This window comes from Thalassophryne amazonica, chromosome 7 (genome assembly GCF_902500255.1).
Source record: "Thalassophryne amazonica chromosome 7, fThaAma1.1, whole genome shotgun sequence".
In the NCBI taxonomy this organism is placed as follows: domain Eukaryota; kingdom Metazoa; phylum Chordata; class Actinopteri; order Batrachoidiformes; family Batrachoididae; genus Thalassophryne; species Thalassophryne amazonica.
In genome coordinates this window covers 114,593,441-114,603,779 of record NC_047109.1, presented here as the reverse complement: position 1 = coordinate 114,603,779, position 10,339 = coordinate 114,593,441, and the positions used below count along the sequence as shown (strand labels likewise).

The 10,339-nt window shown below is 43.6% G+C and overlaps 1 long non-coding RNA gene across 1 annotated transcript in view; it reads left to right on the top strand.

The window, feature by feature from the left end:
• The first annotated feature begins 564 nt into the window (after positions 1–564).
• LOC117513385 overlaps positions 565–10,339 on the top strand; it is a 28,250-nt gene continuing 18,475 nt past the window's right edge. The window contains exons 1-2 of the long non-coding RNA XR_004561601.1: positions 565–575; positions 6,558–6,566. This is a non-coding gene — a long non-coding RNA (uncharacterized LOC117513385). The remainder of the gene's footprint in view (positions 576–6,557; positions 6,567–10,339) is intronic.

The window sequence follows — 10,339 nt, the reverse complement described above, 5'->3', positions numbered from 1 at the left end:
TAATGAATTTTAAAGGACCCCAGGAAGAATAGCTACTGATTTTCAGTGGGTAATGGGGATCTTAATAAACTAACTAACTAACAATGGGGTACTCAGGTCAAAGGAGTTTCAGTCTTTTGTTCATGGTAATGAGTCATTCACGTCATCAGGAGAGTCATCAAGGGAGCCATCAAGAAAGGCATCCATCCCATCATTAGGAGGGGCAGCTGTCCTGTCATTAGGAGGGTGCTAACTACAGCACAATAGTTGCTAATTAGAGCTATTGTTTAGTCACTAGCCTATAGCAGTCTGCCTCTCAGTAGGAGGGGTCTGGTTAGGTTTAAAACTCCAGCTTTTGTTGGCTTCTGTTCATTCGTCTCTACAAGAGTCAGACAGAAGTCAGACTTCCAGAGCAAGAATTTTAGCTGAGGAAGCTTCTGCGATTTGAAGCGAAACGTCCTCGCGTCAAGCAACCCAGTCCAGTCGAAGATTCAAGCTTCTCTACAACTGTAAATAATATATTTATGTCGCTGACATTAATGAACTAAGCTCATCACCATGTCATTTAGGTCCTTCAGACTTTTTTCATTAAAATGGTTCTGGGGAGCATTAGCATGGTTAAACCCTTCAGCTTCTGGGGAGCTTCGCCTCTCAGACCCCCACAGCCTGGGCCCTCTTCAACTCCACCCGCCATTTTAAACATTTTAAACCTCATTCGATGTTTGGTATGAACTACGAATAAAACAAGTCCTGAGCGTGTCCCTTGTTTCACTCACGATCCCCACAGCAGATTGGAGTTGGATTTGGCACAAATTTTATGCCGGATGTCCTTTCTGACTCAACTCCACATTACATGGATAACAGACAGGGGTGGCCTAGAACCGTAAACCATCCACACTGGAAACAAGCGCACTTAACCACTTGGCCACCACCCCTGCCCCAAGCTAAGAATGAACCCAACATTAAAAATGCAAATAGATCATTTAGTTATGTAAAACTGATTTTAGGATCTATGTTTGGTCGTCACACTTTCAGTTTACTTGATCCTCTCCAGAGTTCTTTTATTTTTCATCTTTTTAAACAGTTCAATGACTTTTCAACAGACCTACAGTACTTATCTGATCTTCCGGAGCTGTCTGAGTGGATTATTTACCCGTGTTTGATCATCTCAGCAGACGCTGCTTTAAATGTCACAGACACATTGCATTTTTTTAAATCTTGTTTTTCAGTGACACATCATTCAAACACACTGTAGACGCCGACCTGCCGAGAGAAGTTTTGACTCTGTGATGCTCTGAGATATGTTCAGTCAATACAAAATGGATGAATGCAGCTTTGTGAAATACGCCGGCGACTGACTAAAAGAGACAGAGAGTTCCCCCAGAGTGTGTGGAATGCTGTCTGGAGAATGTTAACTCCACTTCAGAGGAAGTCATTTGTTTCCATGAAAATAATAAAATCCATTGCACTTTTCTATGTGCTACTGTACGGCACAGTTCCAACATATTTTTGCTCAAGAGCACCGTGTCTGTGAGATCAAAGAGATCAATGTTAATTTGATGGTAGAGGTGATGTTCAGGTGAATTAGGCTTTCTGGATATGAATTAAATCCAGCGGGGCAGCTGTTGGGGTGGTGCCACGGGAACCAGTGGATGAAACTCGTGATTCAATCATTCAGATGTTCTAAGCCGGATGGTTGGGGTCCTGCAAGTGCACAGTGGAGTTGGGGGTCGAGTTCACTAAGTGGAATATTTCATTGGATGGATCACATCTATTAATATGTGCGAGCTTCAAATGTCTGGATCTAAGTTGGATACACTAATGAGTGTCTGTGTTGAAAGAGTTAAGGATGCAGGTGTGGGATGAATTCATGGTGTTATCATGTCTGAATGGGAGTGTACTTGCTTTGAGATGCATGCTTGAGCCTTAGAATTCACTAAGAGACCAACTTTGGGAGCGGTTGGAGATGCATCTGGATTGGACTAAGCTATGGGAAATGTCCTACCTCAATCCCTGATCTGGCATCAGTACAATCATGAACTTACGAACACTGAGACTCTAATCTTCAACCCATCAATGGGTGCTTGACACACTGTTGAATCGTGACCAGGAAAGCATGCCACTTGGAAAAAATGTCATGGCTGACGTTCCCTCACAATGCAAGGGATACTCCTCATCTGAGTCTCCCTAAGTACAGTAACCATCCCTTTGACAAAGTCATTCCAGCAGTACCCAAGGATCCTGCAAAGAGACATAGCACCTCAGGCATCCACTTGTTGCCTCAGGTCACTGGTCAGCATCCAAGTCTCACAACCATGCAGTGACACAGGAAGCCCCAGGACCTTAAAGATCAAGAATGTCATTCTCCTGCAGATGTATCAGCTTAGCCAAACACCTCTGTCCCGTGATCTCATGACTCAATAAACAATTCCTAGGAGTGGTTTAATGTCAAAGCCGAGGACCCTGAGACATGAACATCATCACTGTTGAGAATGAGTGAATGTTTCTATGAGTTCAACACCTGGCTGAGTCCAGGAAGTCATGAAAGCCTGGAGTGCATTTACATATTGCATTCATGGGCAAATAAGTTTACATTGATGAGTCACATTCCCCCTATATACTCACACACACAAACAAACACACATACACACTGGTGTTAGTATGCTGCTATGCAAGGTACTCAGCAGCACACTGGGAGCAACTTGGGGATTAAGGACTTTGTCCAAGGGCCCTGTGTGATTTTCCAGACTGACAAAGATCCTCTGGTCAAAAATCCTCTGGTTTAACCACTTGACCACCACCAATATGAAAAGGACCAAGATTTTATTCATATATCTACCTCAGAAAAGATACAGTTCAAACAAATCATTGGAAGTGTAATATTACTGTAAAGTTCCAAACTCAACTGTAGGATGTCTCCTATGTTTGTTTTGGAATCATTCATCCATTCATCCATTTTCAGAAACCACTGTTTTCAGTTAAGGGTTACTCAGGTGGGGTGGTGGTGGGGCACTGGAGCATGGTCAATGGGCAAAAGGCATCGTACACCCTCACCTGGCTGCCAGTCTATCACAGGGCAAACATATAGACAAACACATTCACACCTACTGTTAATTCAGAGTTTCCAATTCACCAAATCTACATGTTTTCTAATCATGTTAAATGATTTCATCATGAAAAGTACTGCTGGCGTGGTGGATTAGTGGTTAGCACTGTTCCCTCACAGCTTTGTGAGATCACTTCCCACCTGGTCTTCTCTAAGTGGAGTTTGCATGTTCTCCCTGTGTTCCTGTGGTTTCTTTCCGGGTGCTCCACTTCCTCCAACAACCAAAGACGTGCAGGTTTGATGAACTTAGTGACTCTAAATTAAACGTAGGTGTGCGTGCATGTGTTTGTTTGTCCATCTGTGGCCCTGCGACAGACTGGTGTCCTGTCCAGGATGAACCCCACCTCATGCCCTATCACTGCTGCAATAGGCTCCAGCCCACCCGTCACAAATACTGGCCAATGATAAGGAAGTCCGCAACTCAGAGCAGAATAAGCGGCAGAAATATACTTTTAAAACTCACATTCTGGCTCTGTTTCTTGGATTAATGTAATTTTTATGTACTTCCAGCACATTTAAACAGTTAGTACACATCTAAGTTTTAATTAATTCCAAAGTAAAGCTCAGGTACTTTGTTGAAGAGTTTGGTTTGAACTTCGTTATAGTCATTAAGTTGCTCGAGGTGGAGGGTTGTTGTATTGTCCATGTGCTCCGGCGTTGTCACACTGGAAGAACAATGCCCACAGAGATTCCTCCGTTTGAGAGACACATGCCATGTGGAAGTCCCTGAAGAGGTCGGTTTTCACTTCCTAAAATTGGCCTCGGGTCTGCTATCTCCTTGGGTGCTCTGGCCTGATCGAACAGAGGACATTTACAACAAAAAGAAAATGGCTTTATTTCCCCCCTTTTATCTTATCCTCTCAGAGAGTAACGCAAAGTTGACTTTAATAGAAAGAAAAAAAAAAGAAAAGTCTTGAAACAAAGTTGAAGCCTTTGGTTACGTTTCAGAGCACAGGGCAATTTAAAAGCATGAAATGTGGAATTAGAGAGGATTTGATACATTTCAAATTGAGCAGAGAGGGACACCATCAGTGGCATTGCACCTTCAGGCATTACTTAAGTAATGTCTTGTGGCATGTTTGAAGCATTGGAACCAAGGGCATAGAAATGAGGGATTTATGCAGACGCCACGGAACTTTTATCTGGCTTCTTCAGTCTGAGTGCACGCTCCGCTGAGGAAAAAAACAAGCCGGAATACAAGTAGATTCAGATCATAGCGAGTATGTGTTTGAGCTATCTGGATATTCACTTTAAACAACATCTAAATCAAGCTGTTCTCAACGGACCTCATCCACTCCTTATCGAAACACAGGCGGTGCCAGATAACTTGATTTGCTTAAGGAATGGAGGAGATATTAACAGCACTTGACTACGGCTGCGGCCCCTTCTGTTGTTCGCATTAAACCCATCCAGCACTTCATTATACCTTCACTCTCTGGAGAGTCTCCGAGTACAGTCCCTCTTTATCTCCTCTTTCCTCCCGTATTTTGCTCCCTCGTTCTGTCTCTTTGTCTCTCCGCCTGGCGATACAAGTATCCCGGTAGCAGACAAGAGCATCATCAACATGCGTGGTGTGCCGGTGTCATGCAGATAGCCCCGATGTTGGTAATAGAGGGAACAGCGATCGATTGGGAGCAGGAGATGGCTGCGGCCGAGGAGCCCGTGTTTGGCTAGGCCTAATCCTGATGACTAATGTTGCTGTCATAATAGCGCGGATAGTTTAATGCGGACACTTACCTCTGTGATGAATGGCGTGTTGCTGACAGAAGGCCAAGCAGCCGTCACGACTTTTGAAATATTAATATCATTGCAGATGCAAAAACTGTGTTACAGAACGGCGCCGAATGATCAGCGAAAGCCATCGAGGATGAAGTTGGACTTCATCCCTTGATTGTTTGATTTTAGACATTTGGAAAGTCCTTCGCCAAAGTTACAAATCTAAGAACAGATTTCTCAGTGATTATGTATTTGTGCATCACACTCGAAGCTCTGATGACGCTGTTAAGAAATGAACCCAAACGGAGCAATTGTGGATGTTTCTTCTGCTTCCTGTTTCCCTTCTGCAGTTGGCATTAATCAAAATCCAAAGTCCAAGCATGTGCCCTGTAAAATGCAATGAGTCAACTGATAGACGTGTCCATGACCTCCAGTTTGGAGCACAATAACTCAAAAACAACAAATGCATCCTTCCAGATAAAAATTCAGCGTAATAATGACAAATTCATGAACACCTGTAAACTTTGATGGCAAATAAAAGTATATAAAGTACATAAAACCACCACTGCTGAGAATAGAACAATAAAGCCTAAAACCTATTTCCACTGTGTTCCTCTGCAGGGAGACAAATAAATAGAAAATAAATCAAGACACACAACAAACAAAACAAACAAAACTAGGACTGCAAACAGTCATATACAGGCCTTCGTTCCGCGCGACCGCCTACCCAGGCCAGTGGGTGCCCTTGAGACCAAATGTGGGCATGTGCATGCAGGGGTAACCACTCATCACACAGTTAAAATTTTAAACAAATAACACAATGCATCAAGGATTTATGACATGTTGATTGTTCATCCACTAGGGGGCGCTCAGTGTACAAACAGAGGGGCTGGGTGTGTTCAGGGGCCAACCGTCATCATACATGTGAAGTTTCAAGTCAATCAGGCAAAGCATGAAGGAGTTATCATGACTTGATGTTCCATAGCAAAGGGTCAAAATGGCGGCGCCATAGCGGCCACACCTTTCAACATAAAGAAAAGCTTTCGATAACTTTTGGTCAGTATCGTCTGTGGGTGATGTGGAAGAAATTTTAAGTGCACTGGACAAAATCCCTAGGAGGAGTTCGTTCAAATACAACATGTGGAAATCATGCCAAAATGAGAAGAAAATTCAAAATGGCCGACTTCCTGTTTGGAGTAGACCCATGGTGCAAGAGACTTTTTTGTACATCTATGCAAGTCACACATGTACCAATTTTCATCTCCCTACTCCAAAAAAAACCCCTATGGGGAGGGGTTTTTGAAAGTTTCAAGGGGGTGTTATTGAGGCATTTTGCCCCGCCCATGGGCGACGCCCCTATGAATTGTAAGAGGTTGTCATGCTCAACCTGAGTATCAATTTTCATGATGATGTGCCAAAATTAAAGCCGTCAAAAGGAAGAACGTAATTTCATGGCGAATGGGCAATATTCGGCACACCGCCACACGGACGCCATTACTCATAACTTCATGGCGTTCATTGCGTTTGTTCACCAACTTGTTCTGCATGTTTTAGAAGTGGAATGAAGTTGATTGGGTTAAGTATGTGACATCAGGACCTCTTAAAGTAAAAATAGGACATTTCCCACCACCACCGGGGGGCGCTATGGCGGAGGTGGGAACGTAAGATATGTAGACGTTCAGGGCGGAGCTCTCATCGTGTCCAGCTAGTTTGAAGGATCTACGATGAAGTATGTGAGCGTGACAGCCGTTCGAAGTGAAATGGCGTGCTCCGAAAAGCTCGCCAAAGTTTGACGACCCCTAGCAGCCACGCCCTTTGACTTAATTAGAATCTTTTGATAACTTTTGATCACCATTGTGTTGTGATGATGTTGACCAAATTTGAAGACGATCGGATGAAATCCCTAGGACGAGTTCATTCAAATGTAAGTAGTGGAAATGGTCAAAAATGGCAAAAATTTGCTCAAAATCGAAACTTAAAATCAAAATGGCCGACTTCATGTCGATATTTCACGATGACAGTAAGAGACTTTTTTGTGCGTCCTGTCATGGTAAATATGTGTACCGAATTTCGTGAGGCTACGACGAAAAAAGCCCAATGCTGAGGGGTTTTTGAAAATTTCTAGGGGGCGCTATTTCGCGATTTTGCTATGACCTTGTGCGCGACCCCCAAAATATCAAATTTAGGATGTAACCGGACCACGCTGCAAAGTTTGGTGAGTTTTTGAGCATGGGAAAGGGCCGAAATTTGGATTTTAAAAGTGTAAAGAATAATAAATAATAATAATAACTAGGACTGCAAGCAGTCATATACGGGCCCTCGTTCCGCGCGACCGCCTACCCAGGCCAGTGGGTGCCCTTGTGACCACATGTGGGCATGTGCATGCAGGGGTAACCACTCATCACACAGTTAAAATTTTAAACAAATCACACAATGCATCAAGGAGTTATGACATGTTGATTGTTCATCCACTAGGGGGCGCTCAGTGTACAAACAGAGGGGCTGGGTGTGTTCAGGGGCCAACCGTCATCATACATGTGAAGTTTCAAGTCAATCAGGCAAAGCATGAAGGAGTTATCATGATTTGATGTTCTATGGCAAAGGGTCAAAATGGCGGCACCATAGCGGCCACACCCTTCAACAGAGAAAAGCTTTCGATAACTTTTGTTCAGTATCATCTTTGGATGCTGTCAAAGAAATTTGAAGTGCATTGGACAAAATCCCTGGGAGGAGTTCGTTCAAATACAACGTTGAAATCACGCCAAAATGAGAAGAAAATTCAAAATGGCTGACTTCCTGTTTGGAGTAGACTCATGGTGCAAGAGACTTTTTTGTACGTCTATGAAAGTCCCACATGTGTACCAATTTTCATCTCCCTACTCCAAAAAACCCCTATGTGGAGGGGTTTTTGAAAGTTTCAAGGGGGCGCTATTGAGGCATTTTGCCCCGCCCATGGGCGATGCCCCTATGAATTGTAAGAGGTTGTCATGCTCAACCTGTGCATCAATTTTCATGATGATGTGACAAAATTAAAACCGTCAAAATGAAGAACGTAATTTCATGGCGAATGGGCAATATTCGGCACGCCGCCACACGGACGCCGTTAGTCGTAACTTCACGTCGTTCATCGCCTACGTTCACCAATTTATTCTGCATGTTTTAGAAGTGGAATGAAGTTGATTGGGTTAAGTATGTGACATCAGGACCTCTTAAAGTAAAAATAGGACATTTCCCGCCACCACCGGGAAGCGCTATGGCGCAGGTGGGAACTTAAGATATGTAGACGTTCAGGGCGGAGCTCTCATCATGTCCAGCAAGTTTGAAGGATCTACGATTAAGTATGTGGGCGTGACAGCCGTTCGAAGTGAAATGGCGTGCTCCGAAAAGCTCGCCAAAGTTTGACGACCCCTAGCAGCCACGCCTTTTGACTTAATTAGAATATTTTGATAAGTTTTGATCACCATTGTGTTGTGATGATTTTGACCAAATTTGAAGACGATCGGATAAAATCCCTAGTACAAGTTCGTTCAAATGTAAGTAGTGGAAATGGCCAAAAATGGCAAAAATTTGCTCAAAATCGAAACTTAAAATCAAAATGGCCGACTTCCTGTCGATATTTCACCATGACAGTAAGAGACTTTTTCGTGCGTCCTGGCATGGTAAATATGTGTACCGAATTTCGTGAGGCTACGACGAAAAAAGCCCAATGCGGAGGGGTTTTTGAAAATTTCTAGGGGGCGCATTTTTCGCGATTTTTCTGCGACCATGTGCAATGCCCCCAACATATCGAATTTCGGATCCGGCCGGACGACTTTGGAAAGTTTGGTGAGTTTTTGAGCATGGGAAGAGGCCGAAATTTCGATTTCAAGAGTGAGAATAATAATAATAATAATAATAAATAATAATAATAAACAGCACAATTACAGTAGGGTCCTCGTAGGACGTTGCCTACTCGGGCCCTAATAATAAGAAATAATAATAATAATAACTAGGACTGCAAGCAGTCATATACGGGCCCTCGTTCCGCGCAACCGCCTACCCAGGCCAGTGGGTGCCCTTGTGACCACATGTGGGCATGTGCATGCAGGGGTAACCACTCTTCACACAGTTAAAATTTTAAACAAATCACACAATGCATCAAGGAGTTATGACATGTTGATTGTTCATCCACTAGGGGGCGCTCGGTGTACAAACAGAGGGGCTGGGTGTGTTCAGGGGCCAACCGTCATCATACATGTGATGTTTCAAGTCAATCAGTCAAAGCATGAAGGAGTTATCATGACTTGATGTTCCATGGCAAAGGGTCAAAATGGCGGTACCATAGCGGCCACACCCTTCAACATAGAGAAAAGCTTTTGATAACTTTTGGTCAGTATCATCTTTGGATGCTGTCAAAGAAACTTGAAGTGCATTGGACAAAATCCCTAGGAGGAGTTCGTTCAAATACAACATGTGGAAATCATTTCAAAATGGGAAGAAAATGCAAAATGGCCGACTTCCTGTTTGGAGTAGACCCATGGTGCAAGAGACTTTTTTGTACATCTATGCAAGTCACACGTGTACCAATTTTCATCTCCCTACTCCAAAAAACCCCTATGGGGAGGGGTTTTGGATAGTTTCAAGGGGGCGCTATTGAGGCATTTTGCCCCGCCCACGGGCGATGCCCCTATGAATTGTAAGAGGTTGTCGTGCTTGACCTGTGTTTCAATTTTCATGATGATATGACAAAATTAATGCCATCAAAAAGAAGAACGTAATTTCAGGGTGAATGGGCAATATTCGGCACACCGCAACACGGATGCCGTTACTCATAACTTCACGGCGATCATCGCATGATGGTCTAGTGGTTAAGGTGTTGGGGGTGGGCTTGAGTCCAGAAGATTATGGGTTCAAATCCTCGCCTGACTGGAAAATCACTCAGGGTCCTTGGGCAAGGCCTTTAATCCCCTATTGCTCCCGGTGTGTAGTGAGCGCCTTGTATGGCAGCACCCTGACATCGGGGTGATTGTGAGGCATAATTGTAAAGCGCTTTGAGCGTCTGATGCAGATGGAAAAGCGCTATATAAATGCAGTCCATTTACCCTACCTAGCTGACCTAATTAAACCTTATGTACCGGCCCGGGTTTGTGTTCTCAGGGTGCAGGACTACTTTATGTCCCTAAGGTGAATAAAACGTCTGCGGGTCACAGAGCTTTCTCTTATCGTGCCCCTGTTCTGTGGAATGATCTCTCTGCATCAATAAAACAGTCAGATTCTGTAGAGACTTTCAAGTCCAGACTTAAGACGCACTTATTTTCCCTTTTGTATGGCTAGCATACTGTCATAGTATAGTTCTACACTTTTTACTTTTTTAATTCATCTTATTAGGAAACAGAGCATGCCGCAGCCTCAACTTTACCTAAATTCTGCGTCTTTTAGTGAAGCTTAGGGCTAGTGGCCGGCAATCACCTTAGTATTTCTTCTGTTTTTCTTGTTATTTAATGCTGACAAATTATACAGTATTTCTTGTGTGAAGCACCTTGAGGCAACTCTGTTGTG